Here is a 19,235-nt window from a genome sequence, read left to right as displayed (position 1 = left end):
CCATAGATGGCTGAGAGAGTTGACAGCATTTATCAGCGTCTACATCACTTTTATATTTATGTGTTTTGGTCTGTCTTTCCTGTACCAAAGATCCTGTACTCTTATCTCCATGAGCACTGATACTGAAGCAAAGTCTAAAGCATATGTTGTTATCAACTTGCTGGAGCTGAGAGGGACAATGGGAAAAACAGATTCTTATTACAAACACCAAAACTGGAACCTGGAATGTAAGGAGATGTTAATGTTAGGACGATAAATACTTTTGATAACACTGATTTTTTTTTCTCATGTGGAGTTTTGCTAGAGGAATCAGCTGTGAGACCCAAAATCCTGTGAAATTCTCTCCCTGACACAGTAGTCAGATAGAAAAAGCTTAGGAATAGATTTGGATACACACTTTTTTCTGTGGGAGAAAAGCTCTTTAAATTGACAAGTCTAGGAGAGGAGACACTCCAGGAAAAAATCCTGTGGAAAGTCAAACAAGACTTATTTATGTTCTCCTAGTAACCCAATTTGTGAAGGAGATCACTCACGGAATTGAGAGATTCCTGACACTTTGAAAAAGACTCTACAAAGGAAAGCAAGTTCAGCAAATAAGGAAAATATGAATACCTTGCAGTCTGCAGTAAGCTATCACAGGAGCTAGACACTTTGCAAATACTTTTGGAACAGTATCACAATAGTAAAACACATGAATATCACAATAGTAAAATACATGAAGCAAACTTTTGGAACAGTGGATATACCAAAGTGTAGTGCAAAGAACTGATGGTGTTATCAAAACACAGAAAAAAATTAAGAAATGGATGAAATCTGGAACTGAAATGGTGAATGAGGGATAAGAAGCTGCAAAGTGATATTTTCAGCTTGGACATTATTGCAAACAGGTTTAAAAGGGAAAGATCCAGAATTATGTAACTTTTTTAGTTGCCAGCTGTCTCACAGATAGGACACAGGAAATCAAAATAAGTGAAGTTACCTCCAGGGAGAGATCAGTCACCAGTTAGTCCCCCTTGGTTCTGTGCTGGGACCTCTCCTGTTTGGCATCTACTTTTCTGAAGTAAAAGCCAATATGAAAGAGCTCTGGCTGACTAAGTTTACAGAAGACAGCAAGCTAGGATGAGTCACTGAATCTCCAAATGACTTATCCACCCAGGAGGACGTTTTTTCCCAAATAAAAAACTGGTGCCAAAATCATGGCGTGAAAGTAAATGGCAAAAAATGCATTATTGTATCCTTTGGGAAGTCACCTATCCCAGGGAACTATAACATTAACAATATGTATCCCTAAGTGTTTACCCATTTGTTCAGGATTTAAGCACTTATATGGACAGTGATGTAACTTTTGGCCAACATGTGTCCATTGTTGTAAGAAAGTCCTTCTATACTGCACAGCTTGTAAACAAAGGAATTGTGTCTAGGTCTAGGGATGTCATTGACCACTATTAGGCCAGTCATTGAATATAATGTCCCCTTTGACATGTATCTGTCAAGACACATATGACAACTGAATGCCCACAGAGGTACCTTACTAAAAGGATACAGCCGAGTGACTCCTCCAAGCGTTTCTTCAGTTACCTCCTACTGCTCCTCTAGGCATCAAATATTACTTGTTTATATTTGCATTAATAATTCCAAAACAATGATACTTACAAGGTATCAGAATATTTTATCTTGAAGCATACATGATGGCAAACACAATTGTATTGATATATGACCTCTGTCAATGAGTATTTGTTAGAACTGTAAGGTGATAAATTCATTTTTTAAAGGCTTAAGCCACGCCCACTGGGAGTTAAAGGTACACACTCAAAAGAGCTGTACTGGAGGGAATGAGTTAAGTTAGTTACTTTTCTTAAATCATTTCCTTGTATAAGGGAGCTGTGTTGCTGTTCTGCATTTTTACCTTGGTATCCTGATGTACTATGCATATGTATGGGACTTTCTTTCTCACACTTATGCAGTACATCAGTGCTGTAGAAAGGAAGCTCTACATTGCACCTTTTTTTTTATGCTGAAATTTTGATATTTTAGAGGTAAGAGAGAGCCAGGATGGAGAAAATACAAGGAAAATCAGGTAAATTTTTTTAGTTTTGAATAATGTACCTGGTTTCCTAGTATTTTCTCTCTCATACCTCCAGACTGTCCAGATTTCTAATTGTATATAGCTATTCTGTTTATATCTGTGCATGTTTTGTATTGTCTCATCTCATTAGTTTTATCTTTGTGTGACCTGATTCTTAAAAGTATTTGTCATGTTGCAAGTTACAGCATCTGTTTTACACAGTAGACCCAGATCTTTTACAGTTTGGTGGTGAATATATGTGTGTTCTGATGTCTGTTTAGCTATATAAAATTAGAAATCCAGACAGTCCAGAGGTACCTGAGAGGCAGGATGGAGAAAATACAAGGAAAATCAGATATGTTTCTTTAGTTTTGAATACTGTACCTGATTTTCCTAATATTTTGTTCGTCCTGTCTCTCTCATACCTCTGGACTGTCCGGATTTCTAATTTTATTATTATTTTGTTTATGGTGATGAAAACTTAAAATGTTTTAGCATATATTAATGGAAGAAAGTCCAGGGGATGGATCTTTTTCCATTGGTATATGCTCAATTTACAATGGGAACACTGGTTGGGCTGACCAGTCAGCGTGCTTGTTTTTGAATGTTAATGGTCAGTCATTGTATAATATATAATTAACGAGCATGGGATAGGTATCGCCCATTTTTAACTAAATGGGAGAGGTTCATTTGAGAGCAAAAAGCGAAACTGGCTAACCTTAAAATGGGCCACAAGGTCAGCTAGCTTAGTATTAACCTATGAACCAGTTTCCATGAATCTTCTTTCTTTGACCCTAGAAGCATTCTTGAATTGAACTCTTCTCCTAAATGAGGAAAGAGGTACCTGCTGTTACACCCCTGAGATAGCAGTTGGTGAATCACAAGAGGAAAATGAGAAGATTGGTTTAATGGAAGAGTTGAAATCCCTCAAATAGGAGGGAGAGACTTCCCTCCCATCTGTAACATTGATTGATTACTTTCAGAATGCATTTATCTAAAACTATCTGTTGCCAAAGACAAAAATGGAGATTCCTGGGAAGGGTGAGAAGGAGTCTTGTAGAAAGCCATTCAGAATTATTAGACTGTCCATTTCTCTGGGGGCTGCTTCTTTTCCTTTTGAAATCTGCCTTCCCTTGCTTGTTAAATGTTTGCTTCTTTGCAGCTTGCTGTGTTTGTTTATTTTGATTTTTTGAGAAAGGTTGTAGGGTAGCATTAAACCCATTGATAAACTTGAAGAAGGAAGGCTGAAACATCTGAGAAATTTCATGAATCAGCATACCTCTCTCATCATACTTTATAAGACCCTCTACAACTGACGGCCCAAAAACTAACAATCCATTTAAAGGATAATTCAACATTTCATCTTGGTCATCCTTTGGTTTTGAGTACATAACCAAGCAAACCTGCTCATGACAGTTCAAGTGGCAGAAGCCCTGGAAGTGGTATCAGCAAAATCATAAGCAACAGTGGGTAGCCACTTGAGACAGAAAAGCACTAAGGTTACACAAAGGAGATTTATCAACAGAAGATGAAACAGTTGCCATAATATTCTTTGTTCCCAAAATGAACAAATATAACATTTAAGATATTAGCTTGACAGTTGAGAATTCTAAAAATAAGTGCTCCAGAAAAATTCACCTTTTTTCCAAATCTATCAAAAGTTTTGCCATCCTTGTTAGAAGGTGAGGGATTGGTGTTAACTAAATATTTAACAACAACCAGGTTCAGTGTAACAATAGCTGCTGGGTCTGATCTGGCATTATTATATAAAAACGTATAAGAATGAGGAAATTTATACAACCTATTTGTTTTCTTGGGATCAGCAAGCTGATAGGCAGGTTACAGGCTGTGACAAAAATATCCTCCAGCGCTGAAAGAACAGGAGGAATCATGGTAGGATCAGGAAAATCCATTTGTAACAAATCGTAATACTTCTTTTGGGACAATGGAATATCATTATGTCCCCACTGAAACAACTAGCATCTATTCTGGAAATGGTTTCAGGAAAAACAACATTTTTCAAAGAGACTGGCAGAGTCAACACTCTCTTCAGTATAAACACCACAAGCAGAAAACTGAAGAAAATGAAATAAAACAACAAAGGCTACCAGACAGTAATTTATTGCATAAAACACTCAAAACACTCTAGCACTTCAGCAAAAAGCCTTGCAGGAGTAGTCTACTCCTGAAAGGCTGTTTGCCGAAGTGCTAGTGTGTTTTGAACACTGTCTTCAGTATCTGGATCAGAAAACAGAATTTGTACCTTCAAAATCTTGAAAATGAAGAATCCTTTTTTCTCTTACTAGCAATACCTGAACTGGAATGGTTAAGAGCCTGAACTAAACGCTGAGTAAAGCCCAGAAAATCACTCCTGTCCAAAGTAAATGAAATAAGAGAAGACATATGTCTGAGTTTTGGCTTTTTGACAGAGCTTCTTGCTCCTCTCATGGCTAACAAAAGTTGCTCACCCTTGCCCACCAGGGGCACTGCAACAGCCACAGAGGAAGCGTCTAATCCCTGGCTCATGGTAGCTATATGGCCTACACTAGAGGAAACACAGAAAAAAGATGAATGCTCTGAGAATCACCCATCTGCAGCTGAGGCATTTGATCAGCTGCTGCAGTGGCATCATTAATTTTCTTCTTTTTGTGTTGGCAGAAGGAGCCGATATGTTGTTCCATAGTAAAGCAGAAAAAGGTGCCAGATGCACAGGAATTCTAATAGCAGCGGTAGTCGGGCAAAGAGGTAAGTAATAAAAAAGTCACTCTTTTCACTAAAACCACATAAAAAAGCACGTTAAATATTTACTATAGCCCCCTAAAGTAATATTACATAATTTTTCTATCCGAAAAAGAAGTCTGAAATTAGTTTAAACAATTTTCTTCCACAAATGTAAAAGGTAATGTAAGTGTTTAAAAGTTACGTAACAATCAATAAAAACATGTTCCTTGCTTAAAATTTGTATTTTCACAGAAAAGATTCAGCTGATGTCATAAAAAGCAAAGTGTGGAAGTTTTCTTTTCCTTAAAGGGAACATATTTCTCCAACAATTAAAAGTGTTAGCTGACTGTCAATCCGTGAAAGCCCACAAGATGAGCACTTTTCTGTGACTGGAAAGATCTGAAGGGCTTGATGCCCATGCCCCTTCTTTTCTTCAGCACAGCTTGAGCTGAATAATGGTCTGTACATGAGGAAGGTACCTTCATGTTTTGGAAGCTGGTTGGCTGACTGGCTGTTATATCCATACAGAATGCAACCCATACAGCTAAAACTACTGCTGCAGTGGTCATAATGATGAACATCTACTGTGCCCTGCAGAAGTACATGGGTCAACCAGGTAACCTGAGGCTGAACCTAGTTAATGGGATCTTGGTACAGGTAAAACCAGCTATGACACTATGCAAAATTTAAGATTCACTGACCCATATATTACACTCTGCTCATTGGGGCTGTATGCAGGCTCAAGTAGTAAGGATATGGACAGTGCAAGGAATTTACAGTACTGGGAAAAATTACTAGATAACCACAAAGTCTTGGATTGTCAGTTGTTTTGTGAGACATTTTATTTAAATATGAATATTGCCAGGGTATTTTATCTCATGACATGGGAAATGGGTAAAAATGGGATTTTTTTACAGTCTCCGCACCAGACCAGCCCAAGCTAGTTCAATAGCTCCTAGCTCATAGATTGTAGGGGAGAGTAGTTCCCTACTAGAGCACTTGTTTTATTTACAAAATTTTAATTAACTTCAAAATTTAATATCGCGTAGTGTTATAGACAAACTTGGCAGGTAGACTTAGGATTGAACATTACTCCTCAGCAGTAGTCTAAAGTATTGATGATACCCTGCTATGCTACTAGGTGTCATATATATATATATATATATATATATATATATATATATATATATATATATATATAGGCAGTGCCTTTTTAGCTTCTTTTATACTCTTGCTAGATTACTTAAATTGTTCTCATTAGTTAGCCCTTCAAGATGGAGCTGTGGAGAATATCTTAGGCCAGATCAGTTTCATATATTTTAGGGCTGCCTAGCACTAGACAGTTTTAAAAGGGACTTGGAGAATTTGTGTGATTACTTGGCTTCAGAGCCATTTGTGCTCATGAAGCTCTTTTACTTATTGGTTTATTGGTGTACCCCAGAGATAACATTTCAGATGTTAAACTGTTGAGTCTTTTGTTCTTGGTGGCAAATAGTGCTTGTTCTGGATTCTGGAACTTCTGACAGCACCACAGATTGCAAAGGTCATTGCAATGATGACTGTGGTTAGAAAACTAGAGATAGCCATCACTAAACACCACTTCAGGCAAAAGCTCATGGATAAATGTTGTGTTTGGTCTCTCCTTTATAATGTTTAATAGGTGGATAGAATCAATGTGCTGCTCCTGTTTGAACTTACTCTTTTCAAAACTAAGTTTAATTATTTATTTATTTGTTTGTTTTATTTTCTTTACAAGTTAAGATGCATTATGTGATTTATATTAAGTTTGATACTTCATGGCAACATGATAGGTGGATAGAATCAATGTGCTGCTCCTGTTTGAACTTACTCTTTTCAAAACTAAGTTTAATTATTTATTTATTTGTTTGATTTATTTTCTTTACAAGTTAAAATGCATTATGTGATTTATATTAAGTTTGATACTTCATGGAAACATGATATAAATGTATTGTTATTTTATGCACTGACTGTGGTTACTAACCTGCCCCAGGATTTAATAAAATCCATGTCGGCACTGTGTAGAGCGTACATGGAATGTATCTGTGTTCATGGTCATGGTTCCTCCTCGGCAGCTCGCCATGCATATTAATGATGATGCGTTGCCAAGGGAGAGCCAAGGAACATGATTATTGAATCAGTGTAGGGAGAGGTGTAGTGCTAACTGTGGCTGCAGATGATTATAAGACTCCCTGCAATGTCTTTTTGTTTTATTTTTATTTTATTTTTTTTTAAAAAAAAGCATGCTTGCACGGTGCAGCGGAGAGTGCAGCAATGTCAAGTTTCACTCAAATATAAGATAGCAGACACCTGTCAGACATCTAAAAATAGAAACCGGATGTAATTAATTATTTATTTAAAGGTGTGTTTAAGCTTGTCTAAGCATGTAGCTCAGTGGCATATGTGAAGGTATACTGGATTTTTTACTATTCATGTAGCTAAATGGGTAGAGTTATGGCTTCATGTGCAGTATGTCCAGGGTTGGAATACGTGGAAGGGAAAATGCATATTTAATTTTGATATACGTTATGCAGACAATTTTAAAATATGGCCCTATTATGCTCTGCTAAGCTTGCTTAACTGTGCTTAGACCTGCTAAGCACCTCATAAACATGGTAACAGTTGCCGATGTTTGTACACTGCTCAGCTCTGCTTGGCTGGTTTGCGCCCTGTTAAGCTACTCTAAGTCAATGGTTCTGTAAGTTTTCACACTTCTCAGCTCAGCTGCACTGGTTTGTGATGCTAAGTGATGTGGCAGTTTTTTGAATGTTGCCCAATGATGTGTAAGGATGGGAAAACAGCCTATATTAAGCCCAATAGGTGGGAATACAGCAGAATCCATTGGAGGTATTTCAACTGAAGGTATAATATGGCTGGTGGTGTTGGTAAAGGTGCACACTTTTGGGTGCAGTGTTTGGGCATTCTAGAGTCCAGAGTCATGGTTGGGTTCCTTGTGAATAACCATGAAGACAGGCTGTTGCAGAGTCATTTCCAGGGCTTGGAGTGCAAGTCAGAGGCTTGGGACTGGCTGGCCAGAGAACTCACCAGTGTTACTGGTATCGCCTGCACAGGTGAGCAGTGTCGTCACTACCATGATGACCTGAAAAGATAAAAGGGGGAACCTTGGACACCTGGGTCCAAGAAATTAAGTCATGGAATGCCCCAGAAGTGTGTAAGTAATTTTACCTTTGTTTTACCAATATGTAATCTGAGTATCTGCAAAAGTGGTATGCATAATTGTGTGTTTCTGTCCCAACAGCTACAGCTGAAAGGGCTTGCAATGTCAAGATGCATGCTGGGGGCTTGGCCAGGTTGCACAGTGAGTGTGTTGAGTGCAGATGTATTATGCTAACTGTAGTGAAATAAGCAAGAAAGAGTAAAGCATTAACTACAACAAAGTATATACAGTAAAGTTTGTAGTGCAATAAATGTGGAATTAGAGCTGTAGTGCAATACATGAATAATGCCAACTGTAATGCAATGAAAACATGAAACAAATTAAATAAAAGCATTAAAGTATATATACACTAAAGTTTATAGTGCAATAAATGTGGAATTAGAGCAGTATTGCAATAAATGAATAATGCCAACTGTGGTGGAATAAAAGCATGAAACAATACCAATAACTGCATTAAAGTAAATATAATAAAGTATGTAGTGCAATAAATGTGGAATTAGTGCTGTAGTACAATAAATGAATAATACCAAGTGTATTTCAATAAGAACATGAAACAATACCAATAGCACCAAGGAAAATGGTGTACATCAGTATTTTGTTGTCGTAACCATTGCAGTAGAGCTGTCTGCATTGAGGCTGTAAGGTAAGGAGCTGCAGTCAAGTATAACACTGTAATAGCTGTAGAATGCAAATCTAATGGCTATAAATTTTATTGGTTAACTCATATAGTACCGTTTAAGGCTGTCTCTAGGCCAATATTGGTCACATAATGCTCTGTCATCCACAGACATCAGGTAATAAATGTATATGGGTGAGGTAGCCCACTCCATAACCTGATACTGTTTGTTGTCTTCACAGATATAATACTGAAATATAGTTTACCTACTATCTGCATTATGCTTATATTTCATGCACGTGCATTCTACTGTTACTGCAGTCTATAGTAGTACTACCAGGTCATATTTTGGTTCCAGGTGAGCTCTCGGCAAATATCAGTCGGTCAGTAGTCAGTAATGACTCACTAGCTCAGTTTGTCAAATGCTCTGTATATAGTACATTTGCCACACACAGTCCAGGGTTTGAATCCAGTGGTATGTAGCAGCAAATATTACAGCAGCAGTCATGTAATGTTCACAATTTCTATCTCCACAGGAACTACAGGTAAATTGATGAGGTAGCCCATATTATGAGTAGATAATTGTGTGTTTAGATGTCACAGACTGTTAAAATCATTAGCAAGAATGTGTTCATCAGCAATGCTCAGTCAGAAATAAAATGTGTAATCCCAGTATGGCTATATGCCTGGAGTGTGTTAAAAGTTGCTGTAGTGAATTAATACATTCTATGCAGATGTCCTCTGCAGTCACTGGTATTGGGTTCCCATGCCTGCCAAACAAGGCGTGACAGCTGTTTAGTGTCTGTACTGAACACATACTTGTCTCTCAAGTGTCATGATTATATGTTATGTAATTAACAGTGTGTAATCCATTTGTCACAGGATTACCATGGAAATGATTACCTAGATTGCAAAGTATCACCAAATCAGCCCACAGAACACCTTGGTAGTTATAGGTCCCCACAGTTATTACTGCTTGGCCCATAGTGTCCCATGCAAATAGCTTGAGAGGTATGTATGTGCTACATCAACAATAGGAGACCTGTAGTCACTGTACACATAAAGATAATACAGACCCATAGAGTAGATAGTAGTACTGTTGTCAAGGACATAACCGGCATTGTTACTAATGGACTGCTTTTCTCGCTCTCTCTTCCCACCCCTTATCTTTACTTCTTATTGTTATTCATTGGTTATGGTTTACTATTAACATGTGTTGTTACATTAACTGTATGTTGGGACATGGGTTTTATTATTGTTATGTATTATAATGGTTGCATATTAATATATCTTGTTAAATTACCTATTTTATTAACTTTATGCTGTAACTGTTACTGGCATGCTGTTAAGTGACTGTTATGTTATTAATTGTTGTGTTTCACATAATATGCATTGATATGTAATTGGGTTATTTCCAATGTTATGCCATGCTGTTATTACTAACAATGATTTGTTTACCTCCATTACCACAACACATCAGGGTAGCCCACTTCCAGCTGATCTACATACCTTGACTCAACTGGCCATGGCACTGGGTCCTGGCACATCTGGGACCCAGACCGGTGGTGCCCTCTCTGCTGCCCCTGCACCACCTATGGCATTGGGTGGGATGGGGCTTGACCTTCCCCTGGGAGCGGTGCCAGAGGGACCATTTTCACACAGGATCAACTGCCGGTCATGGTGCACCGGATAGTTTGTTGCCGCTATAAACACTGCCCACACCAGATTGAGAGCATGTTAGCTGACCTGATGGGGCAGCTTTGCCCTGGGGCCCAGCATCCAGCACAGTCACCCTTAGGGTAGTAAAGAAGCAGTGACAACAGTCCCATGGATGGCAATGTGAGTCACACTGCTGCCATCTGGAGGCATATGTGACTTGGATTCCACAACACCCTCACCATCCAAGGTGTTCACCCTCTTCATGTGTCACACACCACCCCTGTCTGTCTTATCTGTATGTGAATGCATCATCTCCTACTGAACTCAACTCCCCATATATCCATATGTCCCTTCCCCAACATTTCACTCTCACCTTAATAAAATGTGCACCTGTCCCTAAAAAAATATCGCCCCATACATAGCTCTCCATTTCACACACACATGCCCACTGGACACAAATAATTTGGTCTAATTGGCTTGACAATGCAGATATGTTGTCCTCATCCCTCTCTCTGGGGTTTGAGAGTCCAAATTCATCTACAAAATCTGTCAAAGTGCACAGCCATTGCTGTACAAGAAATGGACAGCTATAGTTCTTTCCTACATGCTTCTTGCACATCCTTACCTGCCTTTCACTATGTTTTTCCCCCTGCTTGCCCCATTTCACAACTTTCCTATCTCCCCTTTTTCCTGTCCTTATATATTTTTAGCATGGAGCTGGCCAGCACACTGCTCAGCTTCGCTTTGCTCTGTGAAATAGAGCTTTAATGAGTAAACGTGTTTCTAAAATTTTTAGACACATGTACAAAATAGACAGCTCTGCAATGTTTCAAACCCAAGCCCATTAATCCCACAGCATTAACCCAACATGCCACGCAGATCTTAAATAAAGCAAGTGTTTTCATCAAAACATAGTGATTGTCACTTACAGTCATTAGGTGTGTCTCCTGTGCTCCGCACTGCACTGTGCAAACTGGAATTAAAAATTAATGGGAAAAATGGTTGTGCACTTTGGACTCTAGTGCAATAATGCACCACTAGACTGCCAAAGACATAAAAATGGATGGAAGTGAGGCTTGTGATAGCAGGTGAATGTGCCCTTGATTCAGCAAAATGTAGAAAGACACCTGCTAAGGCATCAATGGCAAAGAACATGTTCAACTTGGACCCTGGTGTAGAAATATATCAATAGAAAGCCATGCATATACTGATGGATGCAGACAATGTGTGTTACAGACTGTATGACTGCGCATATACCTTGTAAATGCACCTGCTCTAGCAGTGACTCAGTAACTCAGCCTGTTAAATGACTTCCATGTAGTACATATTGCCACACACAATCATGGGTGCAAATTCAGTCTTGTGTTGCAGTTCAATTACATTATTGTAAAGGCAGCAATTAATGACTGAGTCATGCAATCTTTATCCACACAGGTTACTGCTAATTAATGAACTACTATCCAGTTTTTCAAGTCAAAGACCTGCAGGTAGGGACACACTGCACATATTCGTATAGCATAACTATATGCCACCTACTACTCTGTTATTGGTACTGTTGCATAACAGATGTACTTTAATCACATGCCTCAATTAGACTGTAAATGGTAACCTTACCCTGGCTGTGCTGTAATGACAGGGCTGACACAGCTGCCACAGTTGCATGTACAGCTTGTTGTCCTCCATAGTGTTCACACTTCCCCCTATGTGTTCTAGCACACACCCCTGTATGTAAAGGTAGCTACTACAGACCTACTATACCTCCCAACCTCCTAGCACATGGAATCTGGACACAGCCACACTTAAAGTGGGGACAAATGTCCAGAGAATGGGACATGTTTTACAGTTTGCTCCTACATAGACGGGAAGTTAATAGAATAGCCATTATTGCATTAGCATGCATATTCTGATGGGTATGACACTCAAATGCATGTTTTCCATTATTTATTTATTTATTTTATTTTATTGCATTTGTTTATCAGGAAAGTCCACTGGGCTAAAAGAGCCCATTTTCAGTGGAGGCCCAGGGAGAAAAACTCCAACAAGAACATAGATACAGAAAAAAATAAACATTACTTGGGACAGAAGTAGAAACAGTGTTACACATAGTGATTACAGTGATATATACAGAATATATACGTAAAAGTAGGAATCTAGTTGGTTTGATTACAGTAATATATAAAGAATGTATACATAAAAGCAGTTATTTAGTTGGTTGCAAGATGAATTGAATCAGAGAAGTATAAACAGAGATATATTAATCAGCATTATTGTACCAGTATCAACAAGTGATGAAAAAAGTATAAATATGGAGAAATAATCATCAGCCAGTTGTAACAAAAAGCATAGGAGTTTAGTTATCGTGTAAGGAGAAGGAAGAGGTTATGTTAAAAAACAGGTACATAGTCAGGAAGAGTTGTGATGATTTTTCAGTATTTGTTTGAAGGTGGTGGTGCTGCCTGTGTTTCTTATAGAAGGTGGAAGCAAGTTCCATAGTTTGGCGACAGTGAAGGAGTAGAGGAGATGACCACCAGGTAAGGTGGGCTTTTCTACTTTTAGAAGTACATGATTTTTAGATCTTAGTTGCCTGCTGGGTTAGTATTTGGCAAGTAGAGTTGAGAGATCAGGACAGTCTGTGGGTCTGTAGATTATTTTTTATTATACAGTGTCATTACTGACCTTAACCCACAATGTTTGTCAGTGAATTGCCAGATGACCACAATGTTATGGGACACTGACCACATGTATGAGGTGAAACTGTGGACATACTGCATAGATCTCTACAGTTGACAGTTATTGTACCTACCTTTTGTGATGCTGTAATCTCCACACCTCAGTAATGTCCATCTTAACAGCTAAGAAAGGGGCCTAGATCTACATGAAGACCCTATGTATTGCACTGTGGTGGCATGTCATTGGCTAAGGATAGTGCAATTCATCTGTTTTGGCTGCAATTACCATATCAAAGCCACAGACTGGTGCAGAGGCAAGTACATGCTAATGAGCAGTACCTTAGAAAAGCAAGTAGCTGATTATGGGGAACAAGTCTGCATAAGACTTACCTCACATAGAGACCATGTTTTTCAAAAGATTACTGGAAGCAAAGTTCAGCAAAGGAGTACTGCACTCCACCAGGTATATAATTGATTTCTCCATATAACAGGATGTAGATGGGAGGATGGAGATATGGGGATAAGGATTACAGCAGTAAACCTGACTTAGATCTATGTCACTGATACTCAGCTGTCCTACAATTACAGGCATGCCTCTCAAATGTCCCTGATTCCACTCATATCTTAGCTCTGTCCCTCTTAATCCCTCCTAGAATGGTTGGCTGCTGCAGGAAAGCTAGTGAATTACACATAATACACAGTGACAACAAGTAAGGCTGTATATTCCTGTAACATCAGATGATGTATACTAATTCAACTCTTCTCATTCTGTCATCCTTGCCATCAATGCAGAGAGATGAAGCTACATGTCTGATGCACAGAGTGACTACATAACTTGACACGTACGTGTGTAATCAAGTATTGTTTTGCCATGCCACTTGTGGTGCAAAATAGATACTGTATGCTGGCTTCAGTCATGACTACACACCAAACTTTGTGTAGCTTATGTTGTATGATGTTGTACTGGTGGTAATGTTACAGGATGGCATGTGTCTCATGGACCTGTGTATGTTTCTATTCCAGGAGTCTGAGGGAACAAACTATAGACATATGGTGGCAATACAGCAGCACAGGATAGCATGGCAGCACAGCAGAAATATGACATTAGCAAGATACGGCAGTATACGTGCATGGCTCCCTAGGTGCATATGCTATAACAGTCTTATAGGGACAATGGGGTCAGTCCGCATAATCATGCATTCATACTTTGTGATAAGGTCTGCTACCCTTGATATGTGTCACCTGGACTCTCTGAATGTATATAGGCCACTTGGTTCCTAGAAATCAAGTCTAAATTGTAATGAGCAATAAGTGTGTGAGAATTAGTCCAACTTACAGCTGCAAAAATGTCATCTACAGAAGCCCTTGGCCAGAAAGCTGAAGAAGCTGCCATAGACCTCATGGAATGAGCTCTAGGAGGCATGGGCAAGGATGAAGCTTTTTTACCATAAACAAAAGAAATATATTCAGTTAACTATTTGGCCAATATAACTTTGTATACTGGTTTGCCCAATCTGTTAGGAGAAAAGGAAACAAATAAATGGTCAGATTTCCTGAAGTCTTTGGTTCTGGGAAAATAAAGACAAAGTTACCTATGCACATCCAAAAGGTTGAACATATACTCTCCCTTATTTAAAAAGTTAGGAAAGAAAACTGGTAGATAAATGACCTGGTTTATGTTGGACTCAGAAGCTACCTTAGGTAAGTAAAGATGGATTTCTTCACAAAAACACCCTGTCTTTGTTAAAAAACAAGTACAAAAGATAGATCCTCATCTAGCTGATGTGATAGCACCCAGAACAATATTTTTCCAAGATAAACATTTAAGTTCTGATTTGGCTGAAGGTTCAAAGGGAGACTGTGTCAAGGTCTGAAGCTTTATTGTTAAATCCCAATGAGGAGTAGGATTCTTCAATGAGGATCTAAGTAAAAGGGCTCCTCTGAGAAAGGCTTTACATAGTTTAAAAGAGGCTAAGGTAGAATTATTTTTTCCTAAGTGGAAGTTAGAAATGGCAAACAATTAAACTTTAAAAGCTAAAAAGCTAGCCCCTTTATTGAAAATTGAAGTGAAAAACTCAAGGATAGATGGCACCCATTCTGTAAAAGGATCCAGGTCCTTGCTAAGGGTCCAGAAAATTAATATTTTCCATTTACTCTTGTAAATCCTTCTAGTAGAAGATTTTTGAAAGGATAACAAGACATGATGGACTGGGGAGGAGATCCTGGGCTGTCTAGCAATCAACAGAACTGGAGAAACCATGCAGTTAGTTTGGGGCTTGCTAGATTTGGGTGAGTCATTCCCATTGGGTAAGGCAGGAGGTCTAGAGTGGGATCCAGTATCCAGGGGTGGTGCAGGTGGTGAGGCCAAACTAAGGGGAATCAAAACTGATAAGGCCAGAAGGGTGAAATGAGGATAACTGTGCTCTTCAACCCAAATGTTTTGTATAGACATTTGGGAATTAAAGGTAAACGTGGTTAAATGCAAAGGAGACCAGAGGTCAGTCATGGATTACAGAATCACTTTGTATTTGTTGTTGAGGGGAGAGGCAAATAGATCACAGCATGGCTGGCCCCATCAACAGAAAATCTTCTCTGTCACTTTGACATTGAGCAACCACTCATGGGGCATCAGAATAGACCTGCTTAATTTGTCTGCAGTCACATTATATTTCCCCAGGATGTACATTACTATTAGAAAGCAAATGGAAGAGATCCCCCATTGCCACACTTTTGTTGCTTCTCGGCAAAGTGGGTAAGATCAGTTTTGTTGCTATACCAGACAACTGACATATTTTTCATCTGAATGGCAATTGTCCCATATAGGAGAATGTCTTGAAAGACCTGCAACACTAGGAGGACTGCCCTTATTTCTTGGACACTAATATGTGTCTTGGCCTCTTTGGAGGACCATGTACCTTTGACTGTCCTTCTCAAGTAGTGCTCCCTCCCCATTTGGGAGGAGTTCATGTTCATTGTGGCCATGAATTAACAAATGGGTGGCCTTCATAGAGGTGGTCTGAATGAACCCACTCCATCAAAGAAGATATCTTTTGTATGTTTATGTTTTTTTGACTGGAGCTGTTAATGGATGTTGATGAATGGACCACTGAACTGAAAGGGTCCATTGAAGAATTCACATGTGGAACATGTCCAATAGAACAAGGGAGATAGCTGCTGTCATGGATCCCATGGCGTGTAAGATTGATAGGGCTGATAGAGAAGATCTCTGAATCACTTTCTTGACTTGGGACCTCAGTGTATGTATTTGAGGAGAGGGATGAGAGAAGCACCTATGAACTCTAGACTCTGTGCAATTGTAAGATGAGATTTGTAGTAATATGAACTCTAGACTCTGTCTAGGTGTGAGTTGAAATTTGTTGTAATTGACTGTGATTCCCAGATGAACACACAATTGGAGCCAGTAGAAGTCGATGACTGGTTGGGACAGTTAGTAGCCACTCGTCCAAATATAGAAACACTTGGAATCCCAGCAGTCTCAAGTGAGCTGCTACCAATGCCATGCATTTGTTGAAGACCATGGAAGTTGTGGTGAGACCATAGGGCAGTGCTCTGAACTTGGAATGACTGGCACTCAGCCAGAAGCATAGGAATCTTCTGCAGCATCTGCTCATTTTGTTGTGATAGTATGTTTTGCAGCAGAGGCAAAACAAGGAAGATCCATCAAAAGGTGCATTGATGAACAAAGACTTATAGAGCTCTGAAAAATCACATAGTTGCTTCCAGGCATGTCTCTTGATGGCTATGCCTGAACCCTCCACTTGTGAGACACCTTACACTGCATGGGACATTAATCTCATTGGCACATTTGAAATGGACTGGAGGGTGGTCAGTTGTGAGGAGATTCTATTTTTTTCCTTGGTAGACATAGACACAGAAAGAGATTTGACAAGCTCTTTAGTCAGATCTCTTTGTAACCTCATAAAATGTGCCAGATAATTCAGTGTTCTGAGGGCAAAGGTTTCTTGAGCCTGGATGTGCTTTCCAAATCTATCTAATGCCATAGACTCTCTCTAAGGGGGATGGACAAAGGAACTCTGCTCTGCCAGTTCTTTACAAGTGGCTTCAGCCACAACCATGGCATCGATCAGAACTCCCTTGCTCCAGTGTGCCTGGATCTTGGGGATCTAGAAATTTGTCTGATCTTTTTGAATCAACTCTACAGTATCTGGCTTCTTAATGTCTGGCAAGAAACAAGGTCTATGAGCTCATTGGATGGGGGGGACCAAGAAGCAGATGGGCCAGACCCGGAGGACCAGCCATCTTTTTGTTTCAGGTGATCCAGGATGTCTCCAAAGGAAATGTATTCAAGTGGTGATCTGAGGGATCACTCCCGTCATCAAAATCAATGTCCTCCATGAGAGATTTCCGGGGTGAATCTAAGTATCTCCACTTACTCCTCTTACACATTTTCTTCGGTGGGATTCTTCAGTGAGGTGTTCCATGGAAGAATCAGAAGAGATGATAATGTCTTGATAGACCATCTGGTGACTAGTTCAGGCTGGCTGTCCCAATAGAATGGAATGACAAGACTCAGAGCATAGAACTAGATGAGGCAAGGTTGTCTGATCCAAGGGGGGCAGGGAGGCCCATTCTCTAGACAAGGTGAAATACAATTCCACAATCTCAAAGGCAGAATGCCTAGGGGACACAGAAGTCAATGGCAAATAAGCTGGGATTTGTCACCCAAGTTGGACCCAAGCTGTCCAGTGGCAAAGCCCTAACAGAAACAGCCAGCTCAGAAGCTTTGGTGTTGACTCCAACGCCCTAGGGGTGATGCTGATGCTTCTGCTTCATGAGTCTTCCAGCTCCAGAAGGCTTGGAGTCAGTCGACTCAGGGAAACCTTCAGAATCAAAGCACAGACCATCTTCAGATTGAATGAAGACACCCCCAGAGATCTCAAATCTAATGGCAGTAAAGCCATAGGCATATTGGAGAAGGATATACCACGGGGGAAGTGGAAAAAGGGTGGCTCACACATCTGGTGGAAGTCGAAGCCAGGAAACCCCCATCTGGATCTGGATTCTGAGAAACTTCCTCATTATCCTATCCACATTGACTTCTGATAAGGTTCTGAAAGACAACGAGATGATGTGCAGGACTGCGGTCTGGACCAGTGGCGTAGCTAGAGTTTGTGCTTCCTGGGGCTGTCTCTGTGTTTGCTGCCCCTCTCCCCCTTACAAAAATCATAGTCATAAGGCCCCTCCATACAACCCCCCCTTCTGCAGTCAATTCAGTGTCCCATTACTTGACTATTTCTCCCCATTTACCATAAACACTGCAATGTGCATATTGCTTTATGCTTTACTTCTACAATGATTATTTGGATTTAATTTAAAAAACTTTTATTTTAAATTTTATAGTACAAACAAAGCAATAGTTTTATAGTATAAACAAAGCAATACAGTCTCACAGTGAAAATAGACTTAGCATTAAAGCTTCTCTACCTTTGAAACTCATTCATTGAAACAGCATTGAAACCCATATTCAAAGAAAATGCATCTGGCCAGTGACAGATAAAGTATACCTTTTGGCTGTTTTTAAATCATAGGGCCTTTGCACACATATTTAAGACCATGCAAACATACATCTGTTCTTTGATTCACCTTCCTGATTGTACTAAATTATATTCCTTGTTTAATACAGTACACTTGTTAGAACGTGTTTTAAATTTATTGTTTTGAACATTTTTCCAGTAAGCAATGAAACAAAATGTATGAATCAGAAATGACAAAACTGCCCAATTCAAAGCATTTCCATCAAAAAAGTTTATTCAAACTTCTGTCACTACAATCCACCAGTATCAGTAAATATGCACAATCTCTGCAGAAGTAAAAGTCATCTAAATAATTCCACATTAAAGATATCTGTAACTAATTAAGAGGTTGCTGCTAGTGAGCAACTCTATATCATAGTTTCATCTACAAATAAAGTGCCTGCTGCCCTTGAAGAATAAACTGCCTATGTTACATAAACAAATGATAAGTTAGTAATATTGCAATAGGAAATGGATAGCAAACTGATAACAGGCTCATAGTTACTAGTCTGTCTCATCCAAAGGAGGATATTATCAGGACTGCAGCATCCACCCCCTTTACAGTACAGTATCAGCAATCCCTTTATATACTGTGGGAGTACAACCCACAGCCTTCTGCATCAAAAGCAAGTATACCACCTGTTGTACTACTACCAATGCAAATAGGCTTGGCATAAGCAGTACCAAAATTCTCTTCCCCTGAAGATCTCAGTTCCTTGTAAAATCCACTTGATACTCAATTATATATGTCAAC

This window comes from Protopterus annectens, chromosome 7.part0 (assembly GCF_019279795.1).
Source record: "Protopterus annectens isolate FY-2018-M chromosome 7.part0, PAN1.0, whole genome shotgun sequence".
Taxonomy (NCBI): Eukaryota; Metazoa; Chordata; order Ceratodontiformes; family Protopteridae; genus Protopterus; species Protopterus annectens.
Note: the sequence above shows the minus strand (reverse complement) of the source record.